The 14883-nt window shown below is 39.3% G+C and overlaps 1 long non-coding RNA gene across 1 annotated transcript in view; it reads right to left on the bottom strand.

Moving 5' to 3' along the window:
- The window catches only part of LOC145422588 (uncharacterized), a 31762-nt gene that overhangs the window by 6139 nt on the left and 10740 nt on the right, over positions 1–14883 (bottom strand). The gene's annotated exons all lie outside the window — the stretch shown is intronic.

Here is a 14883-nt window from a genome sequence, read left to right as displayed (position 1 = left end):
AAGCCACAGCCCGAAGCCTCAACACAGTCTGGAAGGGTAATCTAATCAGGTTTTTCCGAGACTCTCTTATCCCCATCTCTCACACACTTTCTGGGAAATAAGATGAGCTTATTCTTCATTTTTTAAGTGATCTTTTCCGTTTCATTATCTTCAAATACTTATGTAAAGGTATGAAAACAAGAGATAAACATGCCTGGGTATCCCCTGCAGGAAGTCTAGAAATCTAGACAGGTTTCAGGATATTTACTGGCACGAAAATCACAGAATTAAGGTAATTTAATTTAATGCTGATAGCGAGTCAGGACAATACTGTGTGTTTTAGTGTACATGTAACAATTTCGGGTTGGAGAATGGGTCATATACAAGCTTCTACCAAATAATATATCAGAGTATCTAGAAAAGTCTTTAAGAGACAGCATTTACCACAAAGGATTCAACACTTTCTCCACACTGTGTAGACAGAACAATCCCAGCGGGAAAGACTGACCCACAGGATAAAGACATTATCTACTATTTTACACCAGAAATGTCATATGGGCTACTGAAGAGTGCGGCTGTTAAAGCTGTCATAGTTACTTACCAGCAATAAACCACTTTACTGTTCATCTCAAAGCAGTTAAAGAGTATAACACCAAAGCAGACCTCTTCATACATTTCTAAGACCCACATTTCAGTGCTAGTTGCAGAATTTAGCAGCTGCAAAATTGCTGCTGACATGTGCACTGAATTTATATGACTGACATCTTCTTACATCCTTTTTTTCTGCAGCTGTTAAAAGATGGAAAGGTTTTATTATAAGTTGTGTAAAAACACAAGATTATCCAGATAATCAAGAATAAGAAAACTAGTTGTAATTGTTAACAGTTAAAAATTTCTGCTATTATTTTAGCATTGCAAACAATATTACAAAAGTATAATACTGTGTTTATTATGTGTTCTTGACAAAACACAGACTGGATTCTTGTTAACTTATACATACAATCTTGTCCTTGTTTAATACTTTTTCTTATATAAAAACCGAACATTAAAAGAAATTTAAAAAAAACAACCTGTGATTAGTGTTTAACTGTGATATATCACCAGAGCTGAATTATCATTGGATTTTCTTGAGAAATGAACAGAAAATTCTTCAGAAGCCAATTTCTATAATTGCTTTGTTTTCAGATCTAACTTATTTTATAGCAAAGCTGTCACGGCTGCCGGGGCGAGCCGTGTGGTGTAGGAGGAAAAGGACCCAAAATGCAGGCAGTTGACTGGTGATGAGAGTGACGTTTATTTACAGAAGTGGCAGTGACAAAAACAGGCAAAGAAGGGTGGGGAGCTAACCGAGACCTAAACTGGAGGAAACTAAAAAACAGACCTGAACATGGGACAGAGAACAGAGGATGCAGAGAGACGTAGAACACACTGACTTACGCGGAGTTACACAAAGAAACACAGACGATCCAACGACGAGCAGAGGCAAATACACACTATAAATACACACCAGGTAATGAGGAGATGACATGCAGGGATGGACACAACTGAAACTAATGGACATAACGAGAAGCAGACCTACAAAGTAAAACAGGAAACACGCAGAGCACAGAGAGAAGACACAGGTAGGGATGATAAACACGACAACCAAACCCAAAGAACTAATACAAAATCAGAATAAATACCAAACTCAAGATGAAGCCAAAAGGAAACACAAAAAGCTGGGTCAACGACCCAGGACCATGACAAAAGCACATAAAAAGAAAACATTTCAGTTAACAGTCACCAATTAAAAGAATCCGCATTTAAAACTTGTATATTGTTGTGCACTGACAAACAATTTTCTCTGATAAACACATCTCAAAGCCGTATTGGGTTGATGGCTTGTTGTTTACAACATTTTTGGGGGAGCCACAACACTCATAGTACATTCACAGTGGTGTGGATTAAGCATTGTTTGGCCAACGCTAACTAAATTTTATTTAGCTTACACGTCTCCCGTTTTTATTTATGAGCTATATATTTTATTTGTTGCACTGGAGAATCTACTGTCAAGGCCGGTAGATCCACAAGTGTGTATTTTAAATGGCTCAACAGTTACATTAGTGTTCGTCCTTAAACTTGTTCAACTGAACATAGTTAAAAGTTATCTAAGTTTATGTTCAAAGACTTTGAACACGGCAGATTTGATTCTATAATTCTATATATTCTTTATAAATAAACTATTAAAAACTGTCATTTTTAAGATAACATCTCTAAATGCAGAGGATGTCAAAAACATTAAAGCAGGTGGGGTTGAGCAACAGAAGACCACACCCTTCTGGGAAGTGGGGACAAAATCACACAAAATTCGACAAAGCAAAAATGTAACATTACAAATTTTACTTGGTCTAATTTATGCTGTGGCACTCAGATGATAGGGTCAGAATTTGATCCAAACCTTGGCTTAACCAGCAGCTGCTGGTGTTGTAATAGAGTGCAAAGCTTTTGTGACACACTGTGAGATCTTTAGTGGCACTTGTATATTATCCAAATACCAGAGCGTGAGCATAGTAGTTAACAATGACCATTCCTTTAAGTGAACTCCATCCAAATAAGTGAGTTCTGACGGAAAACTGAGATTTGCTATTATAGTGTGTTTAACAAAGTGATTACGTCCAACAGTGGCTTTACTATATAATCTGTTGTAATAGTGACAATGTATTATGTCCTTGTATGATCCTGGGATCATGTAGCATAACATAAGCTGAAAGAACAGGCCCCTGGAAAAAGAAATGCATTTTTTTGTATGTTTTTTTTTTAAATCAAAAAAAGTCTCATAGCGGACAGCCTAACAAATATTGTCTCTTTTTTACAACTTCAGCAACAGATTCAGTAATCCAGAATCCTGTACAGGCATGTTAAAGCCAAAGTATTGATCTTATCTATTTACATTACATACAATTTCCTAATGACTGTTCTGTTGACTCATTTAAGGAGACAGAACATGAAAGTCCCGAAGTCTCAAGCAGCCACAGAACAACTTGTTAAATCGAATGACAACTATAGCCTAACAACATAACCCAAAGAAACAAATGGAAATATGACAGCTTAGCTCTCTATCTAACACGAACAGGTGAAAAACAACTCAAATAAATGGCAGCTCGCCCCGCCACACTCCTTCAGCCTGACAAGCAAAGAACCACAGGTGTGGCCTGCTGATATGAGAGAACTGGAAACACTGTTAAAATCAAATCATTTCCATTATAAAGTTACAGTCATTCTAAAATCACAGGTTGCTGAATCCCTGGGAAATTTAGCTCTACTGTAGCCTCGTGTTACCTTCAAATGCCTTCTATATTGTCAGCGACTCGGGTTTCATTCCCATGCAACTAATTCTGAGTTAAATAATTACAATAATGTTGCATCACAACAGATTTTTCTCTTTCAAATAAAAAAGCTGAATGCAGCAGTGATGGAGGAAAAAAAACAGTGTCTGTCTATAACACACTCCTCCTGTGCGTAAGCTGCCTTTCTGACATTTTTTTCTACTTCTGCATTTACATCTCCCGCTGATTCGTCCATATGGTTAACATGTTGGACTTACTGCACATGTTGTGTTCTCATCCATGTCTCGCACATCTCCATCACTTTCCAGTCAGAGATGAAACAGAATGGTAATGGACAACATATTTTAAAGCTACTGATCAAGCCTGCTTCAATCTGTAATCATATGAAGGCTCGCAAATTTTACGAGGCATCTGTGGCGAACATCTGAAGACATTCAATGTAAATGCATACTGCTTCATGTATATGTCTTGATTACGGGAGGTTAATGGGCTGAGCTATAATTATCACGTTGATGAAAAGGTAAGCAGTTCATACTGACACTCCAGTAATGACCATGTTTGTAGAATTATATACATCCACATCCTACATGACGTGACATACGGATAATTTAGGTTTGGCTGGGGAAGCTGAAGTGAACGTCGGAGTCATTCAGTTTTTTAGATGCCCTTCCATAACCTGAGGATGTGGGTTCATTTATGTCTTTTATTAGGTGAGAAAGGGTACTATTTTCTTTTATGAGCCAAATATCCTGGAGATTTGAGTCAGATTCAAGGCACCTGGTGATGGGAAGGATGAAAACTTTATTCATCTTTAACTATCTTTTTTAGTCTTGTGTATAGTTATTAGATGTCTATATTCCTCTTTGAAGAGGCAGGGCTTTAAAGGGAAAACAGTACAGATCAGTAATTGCTAGAAAGTTGGCAATAATCTCCCATATCCATAATGACAGAGAACATATATTTCTAGTGTTTTAAAAGTTGAAATCTTGCAGCAACGCAAACATCAACGTACAGAAACCTATTATGACCAATTAACTATCACTGGAAGTTCTTTAGAAAAGAAAAAAAAGCAACATTTAACAGACAAACAAGCCTCTTGGGTGGTATACAGACTCTGAGAACACATGACAGAAAACCTGCTAAAACATAACATGTAATCATTGGTGTTTCGTATGTTTATGTCAAATTAATGAGCACAACTGCCAGTAAAGTCCCAATAAAATTCGGCTTTCACTTCTTAGACAGATGTTGAAGATGATGGTGCAAGCCAATACCTGCATACTTATAAAGTGTCTCCTGGTGTGCTCATTTAATATCCACGCCATCATCTGGTGCAAATATTGATACCTTATGTATAAACTGCAGGAAGCTGATAACAACATCAGCATTGGTTCATTATCTTAGCAGTCTTGAAGATACATATATGCAGCAGCTTAGAATAAGAAAATGTGAAGAAATTGTAGGTTTCTTGTCACACATGCCACACACCAACATAGTCAGACCAGACATTAGCCAGTAACGTAACCTGCTACTCACTAGTATAAAGTCTCTGTGATGGTGGATTGTGCCGTGTAAGAACAGATCATCTGATTTTCTGTGCACTGACCATTAACTAGCAGGCTTTCTGTTTGCTGCCTCCTGCACGCTCCAGGCAGCTCCCACACCTAACCCACACAAAGTATTCCCAGTAGTGTGAACATGTCTAAAACAGACTATTTCCTGCTGTGTGCAACATGTGAGAAAGGACAACTGTGCAAAACAACAACCTTGTTAGCTGAATCTTTATGTCCAGTGGCTTTTCCATTGTAGCGTCTCTCATTATTAAACAGAGGTGGCACACCGAGTCAGAAGTTCACAGTGAGCTTGAATTTTGTGGCCAGATCATGTATTTCTGTGCTCATCTTCATGTGTGGGGGTTCAATGGCTCCACTTAATAATAATGGATTGGATTTATATAGCGCTTTTCAAGGCACCCAAAGCGCTTTACAATGCCACTATTCATTCACTCTGGCTTATTTGAGTTTTTGTAACACCAATCTGAGGTTATATCTTAGTGTCTGTTTTTATTGATCCCATGACTGTCACAACCAAGACAGGACACCAAAAAGTCAAAGCCTTAGACATGCAAGACTATCCATAAATGCTGGGTGATGTTTGGTGCTTCAGAATTTAAATCAAGTTCACAGGAGCCAAGCTGCCTCTCTATGCAGCCGCGCCATCACCCAAACAGCAGGGGTATCGAGCCGACATTCACTCTAATTATAAATCAACCTCCTGCTTAGTCTCCTCAGATTGCTCACACTGTTCTCGCTCTCTTCCTCTCTGACACTCACTCTTTTTTTCCTCTCAGTCTCTCTCCTACACTCTGTCTCTCTTTCTCTCTCTCCCTCTCGCCCACGTCTATCTGCAGCCAAATGCTGGTTCATCCGAGGTAAATCTGCACCGGATGAACAATCACCACCACAGTGGATGCAGTTTAGACCAGATTCTGAAAACTTCTTTTGAACAAACAGGTGTTCTGTCTGCAGATGGACCCCTCAAACATGTTTCTAACATTTAATTACAGCTGGTTGTATGAATGTCACTGACAAGTAAAGGTCGACATCTTTACATGGTAGCTTCGCAACCTGTAATTCTCATGCCTTCAATACCCCGCCTGACAGTAACACGCAGAACTGGAGATGTACCCTGTCATTATTAGTATATTGATGACGCACTGAACCTTCCATTAGTGGGCACATGGAACACATTGTAAAGTGTGACCTTAGGATGGCGCCAGATGAGAGGACATTTCAGATTTGACTCATTCCAGGCATACCTGTCAACTGCCATGAGTTTATGAGTCCTTAGCCTCACAAGCATCGCGATATTGTGGTTAACATATCATCACAAAACTTCACAGCAATCCCTTTGTGGTAATTCTCTCTGGACAAAGTTGTTTGATAAAAAAGCACAACTGGTTGATAATCTCATCCTTGCCCAATCCCAAATGATTTCAACATTAATGTAACGTTCAAGTTAAAAGTTCCATTTTTTTAGGAGTTATTTATCAACCATACCACTGAGTGTTTCTATTTCATTTCCTGCTGTTGTGAAGGTAATAATGGGGCACTATGTCATGTTGTTAAGGGATTCCCTGGATGCCTAGTCCACTGACCTGATCTGTAACCAGGTCACAATCCTCCTGACCCTGGTGATTTGGCCTGTAATGCCTAGTGTCGCAGTGGAATAAAATCTGCATCTCACGTTAATCTGTCCTTAATTACGGCAAACGTGAGCTTTGCAATGTGGCACAGGGTGTCACTTTTTAAGGACAAACATCTGATGATTCAGTGTTGATACGTGCATGAGGGTTGCTCATTTGAATGCGTGCATACTTCTTCTTATTATAATAAAGACCATGCAAATCTCAACCGTTTTAAGGGAAAAGAAAATCCAGAAGGGTGGTGATGAGAGTCCTACCAGTTATTAGTGACAATCAGTGCATAGATAAGTCACATGAGCCAATGATACTATACAGCATTTAAGCCCCAAGAGTGTGCGTATAACCCGAGATGACCCTTCCAAACTGGAGCTCTAGTAAACAAGTTTGACTAAACAATTAAGTCAAAACCAGTGTACCAAAACCAAACCAACCACACTTACTGGTTTTGGGACATGTGGGAAATGTCTGTCTACAAATCCATGAGGAAATAACTGACTTGCATATCTGTTTTTCCATAACTGTCCCCTTTGCCTCTCCAGTTGTCTAAACCACACCCTGAGGTGAAACAAGTCCAGAAGAGTGTGGGGGGCCCTGCATTGTGGTGGCTGAGCTTAGGAAGGATTTAAACACTACTACTTAGCAGCTCTTAACCCCACTGACCCTTTTCGAACTAATACAAATCCTGTTGTGCGAGAGAATTACATTAAGCCCTTGCTTTGAACCCAGGCTTCAGTAAGCACATGGACAAGAACATTTATGCTAGATTGTTAGCTCTTAGCATAACTTGGTAGGTTAACTATGAGTTTTCTATTTTGATGTGTGCCGCTGATGTTGCTGTGCTAGACTGCAATGAATTGGTGGAGACATGGACCACACTGAGTTTTGTTTCTTTAAGGTTTTAATGATGGTAACTTTTGATGTTTACTGCTGGCCCCTGATCACTGAAAAAGTGATATGAAAATGCAAGTGTGCATCAGTGGCTTACTCAAGTTGTCTGATGGTCTGTCATTTTGTTTATAACCGTATTTCTCCCTTTTACACACAATCTAAACAGAGAAGCTCAGCATCATGAAGTCATCCCATAAATTTCCTGATCTCACCTCTTTTAGCTGGGGCTGAAACAAAGTGGAGCCTGTGCAACAGGTGCTGGAAGGGATTCTTTTTTCCCTTTTTCTCACTTCTGAAATGATCCAGAGCGCGTTTTGTGAACAGAATGCAGTTTTCATACACAGACAACTGGCAGATGTAGTGCTGGGGCCTTTAACAATTTACATGACAGCAAATTAATTGTAAAATATAATAACAGCCCTGTAGACACACACATCTTTTTGTTCCATTTTAGTTACACACTCTAGGCCTTTGCAATACCCCTGTGACATCATCCTGCTTTGAAACCTGGAGTTCTATTATGTTAACATCTTTTGGGGGGTTTTTTGTTTTGCTTTTTGGGATGTTGACATTGATTAAATGATTATGTTTAGTTAGAAAAAGGCATTTCTTTCTTCAATCCTAGAGGTTGATGTGCATTTTATACATTATTTAGATTTGTCATCAAGGTGGATGCTTTCATTAATTTTGTTAAGCAGGCCTGGCTGACTTGTCAGCCCATATGGCATGCCCCAGGTGATTATGAATAGGAAGTCTAATTTTTGTCTATGGTGCACTTCTGCATATGATACAACCACGACCCTTGACTGTCATTAATCTTCACATAAAGCGTGATCAAACAATTCTGGGGTGCGCCTCTTACAATGAAAAAACCTGGTCAGATTTAAATTGTGCTGATCTCCTACCATCCCATAAACAGTGTGACTGCATTGTCTGTTATTTTTAGAAGTCCTGTTATGTCCCCTCCTACTTGTAATGCTTGATCTTCTCCACTCTGCCACCACAGAAAACTTTAAGCTTGACTTTTGTTTTCGACAGGCAATTTGGGCCAAATAGAGCAGGTGGCAACCAAAGATTGAAAACCAAAGATGGCATATGCAGTAGGCTCTGTGCCTACACGCGTTAGCAATATACACGTTAGCATCTTGCTAAATTAGGACATTACAGGAAAAGTCCACATTGACAGTTTTACTGTTGTGTTTATGGTGCACATGGTGAAAAGTGACAGGTTGCAGGTGGAAATCGACTCAAAAATGATTTGGTTTAAAGAGAAGCCAATGTTTCACGTTTAAGCCCTCTAGAAGTTAGCGCTCCATGTAGCCGAACTGGAAGCTGTCTGGACATAACAGAGAAGATGGCCTTGAAGGGGAGATTTAAATTAGAGTTTTTTTGTTGTTCTTGTAAATTTTTTATTCACACCTTTTATATGACGTGTGGGCTGAGTCTCATAGTCAGGTAAACACTTGATTGTTATGATCTTTGTTTCTTTCTTTGTTCTATTTCTTTCTGCAAAATCAACAAATCCACAACCTCTTTTTTTTCACTTACAGCTGCCAAAATAAATTAAATCAATTTTAGAAGAATTTATGCAAATTCAGTAACTTGGAGTCAAAGAAAACGAATACCAGGTTGACTCTTAAGCAACCACGGTGTTATACCGGAACCAGTGTTGTTATAGCTGAACTGAGTCACTGCATTTGTTAACCACTTGCCGATTCTTCCAGTAACAGTATCTTTGCATCACGTCTCTACTGGAAATGCATGACTTCAGTGTAAGTTGAGACAACTCTGATGCAACAGCACATCACAAAAGCATGCCTGTTTTCATGAAAACCTTATCCCAGACACTGAAAACAATTAGTCACGAGCCAGACATTTAAAATAAAATTTCCTGTAAATCGTGATGAAAGAGCCTTATGTTGCACAAGTAAACACTAAAAATGAAAGAAAAAGGTCCATCCAGCTTTTTGTACCAAAAATGATCCCTGTGACTAAGTATCTCGAGGTATTTACTTGCTCTTCCTGTCTTTTACAGCAATTAAGTTGTACAAGACAGCTTTGAATTTGTGCAAGTAACTATAGCTGTGCACACTGGCCGTCTTGTTGTTTTTTAAACTCACCTCACAAACGCAAACCTGAACATTTTGGCTAATGTGAAAATCAACCATGGTCTCTCATTCACTCCATCTCTTCAAGGGCAAGCTGTTGGGCTGACATTCAAAAGTTCTTTTTTTCTGGCAAGGGAAAGCTGTTTTAGGTTAACAGCCCCCCAGATTCTTGGAAAGCTTCATATTGTAGGCTATAGAAAGAGGGCCTCACTGCATAGTTTATGGAAACCTCAGGGAATAGTTCACAGTAAATGGAAGAAAAACAACAGAGTGCATAGGCCAGGACACAGAATGTGCAATTTTCTCTGTCAATTTGCATCAAACTCCAACATTTAAGACAACATTAATGAGAAAATTAAGTGCACTTTGAGCATCATCTGATAAACACAAAGAAAACTGAGAGGCTAATCTGTGGGGAGAGAGCAAGGTCTAACATAAGCTAGTTAACAAATATGCTGGCTCTCACACATGCCGAGCACGTACCCTCCACATACGCTCTGCTTCTCATTAAGCTCACTTACATGCTTCTCATTATGTTTGGGCCATCCTTTCCCTAGGCCTATAGCCTTATAGCTATTTATGTGTCAACTGAATTACCACGGAGAAGCATCTCTGTCTCACATGAATGTCTACTTCTTCTTCAGCCCGGTCTGATGTGTAACTCAACATGTGATCCTCCCCTGATCCTCGATTAGCCTTAACTGTCCCCCTGTGCTGCCTATATACTCACCATAAACTGTTAATACATTGAGGGCTAAGATGGTCGAAAAAAACATGACCCGGATTAAAGAGTTTGCTTGTGCATCGTCACATGAAAAGGGCAAAAAATGCCTAATTTTAGAGATAGTATTCATTTTACATGGTTGAAGTTCAGTTCTTTCTCATGACTGTTGCACCCCCCCCCCCCCCCAAAAAAAAAAAAACAACAAAACTGGCTAATCTCAAGGCAGCGAGTGTACGAGTCTGTCCTCGTCTGAACTTTGAGGTGGATAAAACGGCGAACACACAGCTGAGTCCTGCTGCTGCGTAGCCTCTCTCTCACTCTCTCTTCCTTTCTTTCTCTCTTTCTGCTCAGCATTAGCTTTGCTTTGCTCCATTGCCACCCGCTTGCTCTCAGCATGTCAACAAGTTAGATCTGAGATGTGACTGTGTCAAGTTGGACTCATGTCAGGTCTAAATATATATAAGAAGAATGCTATTTGGAATTCAAAGGAAGAGATACTAAAAGCGTTAATCAGGAGATAAGCGCACGTATGCAGATGCACACACAGACAAATAAATACGTATGGATGCCCATGCATAAATGACATTCAAAGCTATCCAGTTATCTAAATCCTAATGAAAAGTACAGCAATGACAAGGGTGTAGAAAAAAAAGGAGCTTCATTTCTGTGGCAACCAGGGAAACTGAAAGATGGAAAAACAAAAAATACTGCATTGCGTCGCAGTGTAAAATCTGAGTGACTGGTTCTTGCATAGCTCCAGCTTTATTATATCTTCCCACTCCGGCTGAATAAAGTCCACCACAAGAATAACAGTACAATAACAGGACTTTTTTCTTTTACCCCATGGCTTTTTAACCTACCAGCAAACTCCAAATAATCCTTTGCACCTATAGTTTCACAGAGGATGTGTATATTTCTCATCAGTGGTTTGTAGCCTGGCTGTGTAAATATTTAGGAGTGACCTGAATGTGGTCCAGATGTTCTTCATGAACAGCATGGGATGGCAAGGAGAGTGTTTCTCCACCATCTGTCCATAAACTTAAAGACTTTGATCAGAGAAGTTCTTGGATTTATCAACAAAAGGCTCGGCTGTACTGTGTAAGAATCGAAATGGTAATGTTATAGAGACTGCTTTTGCCCTATGAATAAATATGTCTGTGTCTCAGTACCAGTAATAACTACCATCGTCCTTTAGTGACTTTATAATATAAAGTGATCTGATACCCCAGCTGTCTCATTGCTCCTTTTTTGTTTTGTTTTTTGCATACTCCAATTTAGTGCATTGTTCCATTTGTCACTATGTCTGTTTATATATGCTGGAATTTGTATTGTGTTCATTTTATTGTCTGGTCTGACCACTCTTAATGATGTTAGTGCGATTGTGCCCTAAGAAGGAAATCATGTGTTTTGTTGAAATAAAATTGCAAATGGTCTGCCTTTACTGCCTGTATCTCCTTTTACAATTAGCAATCACCTGCCATAAGTGACATATTGGCATCTGCAACCCCTGCAACTTGGTGGGCAGCTGTCTTCATCACCACAGCCATCAGAACCACAAAAAGCAATGACCCAGCTTTTGCTATTGTTATTTAATTAAGGTTTTAACTGTTGATGTATCATAGCAAGATTAGCAGTGTGTGCTACATTGTTCACTTAAGAAAAATTTGACAAATAAAGCAAATATTTAAAGCCATTTTCCAGACAATGTCAGCAGAGTGCCTAAAGTTACACAATGGGAAGTAGCCTAGTATTCGCACTATTGCATTTGGTCTTGATGACTGGAAAAAATCTGCAGTCTAAATATAAGAAGAAAATTTTGCGAAGATCCAGACTATAATCTGCCAGCGTAGCAAGATGATAACACAGGGTAAAATTTCTTAAAATAAGAAAAAGGTTTTAGACGTTTCATTCAAACTTTTTTAAGCAAAATAAACTCAAAACTAGCTCATAAATGCTTCTTTCAGTGACGCTTCTTTCTCACTTTGAGCATACATGAAGCAGGACCCTGTTAGTTCATCAACCATGAAGTATATCCTGCGCTGTTTTCACACTGGTGTAATCGGACATCCCACAAACTTTGCTTTAGGAAAGCTAGCGGCCATGTGCCAGGCTTGCCAGGCCTGTCTAGGAAAGGTCAGGCTTCCAGTGCGTGTGGGAAAACACACAGAGTTACTTAGACAAGACTCAGAGTGATAAACTTCACACCCAGGACAGTGCTCGAAATCACTTTGAGGTTGACAGTTTTGCTAATTGAGCTATCGTTTTACTGCGACACATCTTTATCAAGTTAGGACGAGTGCTACATTCGCCAGTGACAAAAACACAGATGAGTATCTTATGAAAAACAGCTTTTTGAGTGCTCATCAGTTATCTTGTAAGCCAAGTGTTGCTTACAAGACGTCAAACACATTAGATAGTGGAATAAACAGCGATTAATAGCGCTCTCATTACGCGTCTCAGTTTTCACCACAAAGTGCAGCATGAGTGTTTCACATCCAGCAATTCAAGAAAATGGTGCTGAGATAGCATACTAAACTGAACTAAGACTGGATTAAGAGGCAAGTGTTTTGCTTTGTTTTTACATTTGTACTTTGTGTATAAAGATCTTAAACCGCAGCTGCTGCTTTTCATTTGTTTGTGGTTTGTTACAAGCAAACTGCTTCTCAAAGAATCGTCTCATTTGTGTCAGCGTTCAGTTTGAAGTGCCAGAAATGTCTTTAATCTGCCATTTACTGTTCACCGCGCAAGCTGTCACAGAAATTCCTACATATTCCAAAAAACAATCTCTTAATGAATAGATGCCACAAAACCCCCCAAACCTTGTAAAATGTGTCAGTGACAATGCCCAGAGCAGAGGGGGTAAATTTAGGCCGTGCTAGTCCCTACAGTTGACATTGTATAGCCTGTATTTTCTTTCAGTTTGAGGCATTAGATCTCAGGTTTAATGACTCTTTTGCAGAAGAAAAAAAACAATGAAACAATGAAAAGTAATTTGTTGCCACAGCTGTGTCCCCATCACTATGGGAAAAAAAATTATGGTATGTGGGGATTTTTTTTTAAACACACATGAGAATGAGTTATGACCGATCTACTTACTTACTCGGTTAAAAATGTAAGAAACACACTGAATTGCATTGCATTAAATTACACCTGGCAGACAGATCTGATCACACTGTGAGCCAAACCACCTCTGGAGGTCTGGCTGGCCTAACCACTTACCGATCACTCTTAGATGTAGACTCAAATAGTTCTTTAATACCAGGCGTGAATGTGGTCAAATCTGGTTTTTCTATTATCTTGTTCTCATCAGAAGTTTGCCAGGGCACATTTTGGGTTAATGACCTTATATTACCCACTCTGTTATTCTTTAAAAATGCATTTGAAAAGTATAGCTGTTTTGTTTTACACATATAGTCGGTGTGCTTGGGGCAAAATACTTGTAGAGCAGATGTGCTGAAATGGGATAGTGAGATCAAGGCGCCGGAACACAACAGCAACTCTACTGTAGAAATATGCCACGAGTGGGAATGTCTCAGACACGGATGTGCAATCAATTTTCCCAAGGGGCCGCATGTTGTGGAGGGCCAGACCTGATTTAAGCTTACACATTATTTTTAAATAACTGAGTGATAAGTTCACACTGCAGGTCAGTCTGTTTGATTGTCAATAGAGATGAATTTGCAGAGTCTAAATTGTTCAGTAGTTTCGTTTGTTTAAAACGTCTGAGTTTGCATGTTTCCTTATGGCCTTTTCCCTCCTTCCAGACGGCTCTAACACATTGGGTGCTACGTAGGTAGGTGTTTACTCCTTGAAAAACCTCTCACTTCCCCCACAAACACATTAAATATGGAACCATAAATTGAAAGTGGACTCTTTGCGGGCTTCTTATGTAATGCCACCGTATGATGGGTATGGTGATTTGAACAAAAAGTTTCTCAGCCCCGTGTAGGAGGAAAAGGACATTAACAACAGCTTTTTCTAGACAGAAACTCATGTTTGCAAAAGGTTTTTTTTCTCTCGTGAAGTCTTACTGCAGAAATAATTGTTATGAATTTATATACAGTTGATAAAATACTGAATTTTCTTTCATTTCCCTTTGGGTGTATCTTTAAAAACATGGGCTGGACAAGGGTTAGGGAGAATCTACCTACTGTATACACTGTACAGTATATTGTAGCAGCATTAGATATATTGGGGATGTAAGGCTGCTTGCTTACAGTCAAATCAAATCCTTCTGCTTAAAAGATTAAATTCAGTGGCAATCATGGCAAGGAGAAAGCACACAGATTTAATCTTATTGAAACGGAGAAGACAACTTAATCTTACTTCAACTTGCGCATCTTCACTGTAAACAGTCTCTACCAGCACTGAAAACTTGGAAAAAGCACAAGAATGCCAAGCTCTGTGTGTGTGTGTGTGTGTGTGTGTGTGTGTGTGTGTGTGTGTGTGTGTGTGTGTGTGTGTGAGAGAGAGAGAGAGAGAGAGAGAGAGAGAGAGAGAGAGAGAGAGAGAGCGAGAGCGTAACCCAGACTGATGTACCGATGTGCTGTAGCTGATTGATGGACACCTGGTGCACATCAGCTACGCGCATGGGAAATTTCTTAGAAATCCCTTTTAGAATGACCTAAATCTACATTTTTGTAAGGGCTGGTT

Source organism: Astatotilapia calliptera, chromosome 19, assembly GCF_964374335.1.
Source record: "Astatotilapia calliptera chromosome 19, fAstCal68.1, whole genome shotgun sequence".
NCBI lineage: Eukaryota > Metazoa > Chordata > Actinopteri > Cichliformes > Cichlidae > Astatotilapia > Astatotilapia calliptera.
Note: the sequence above shows the minus strand (reverse complement) of the source record. Positions and strands in the feature narration are given on the sequence as shown.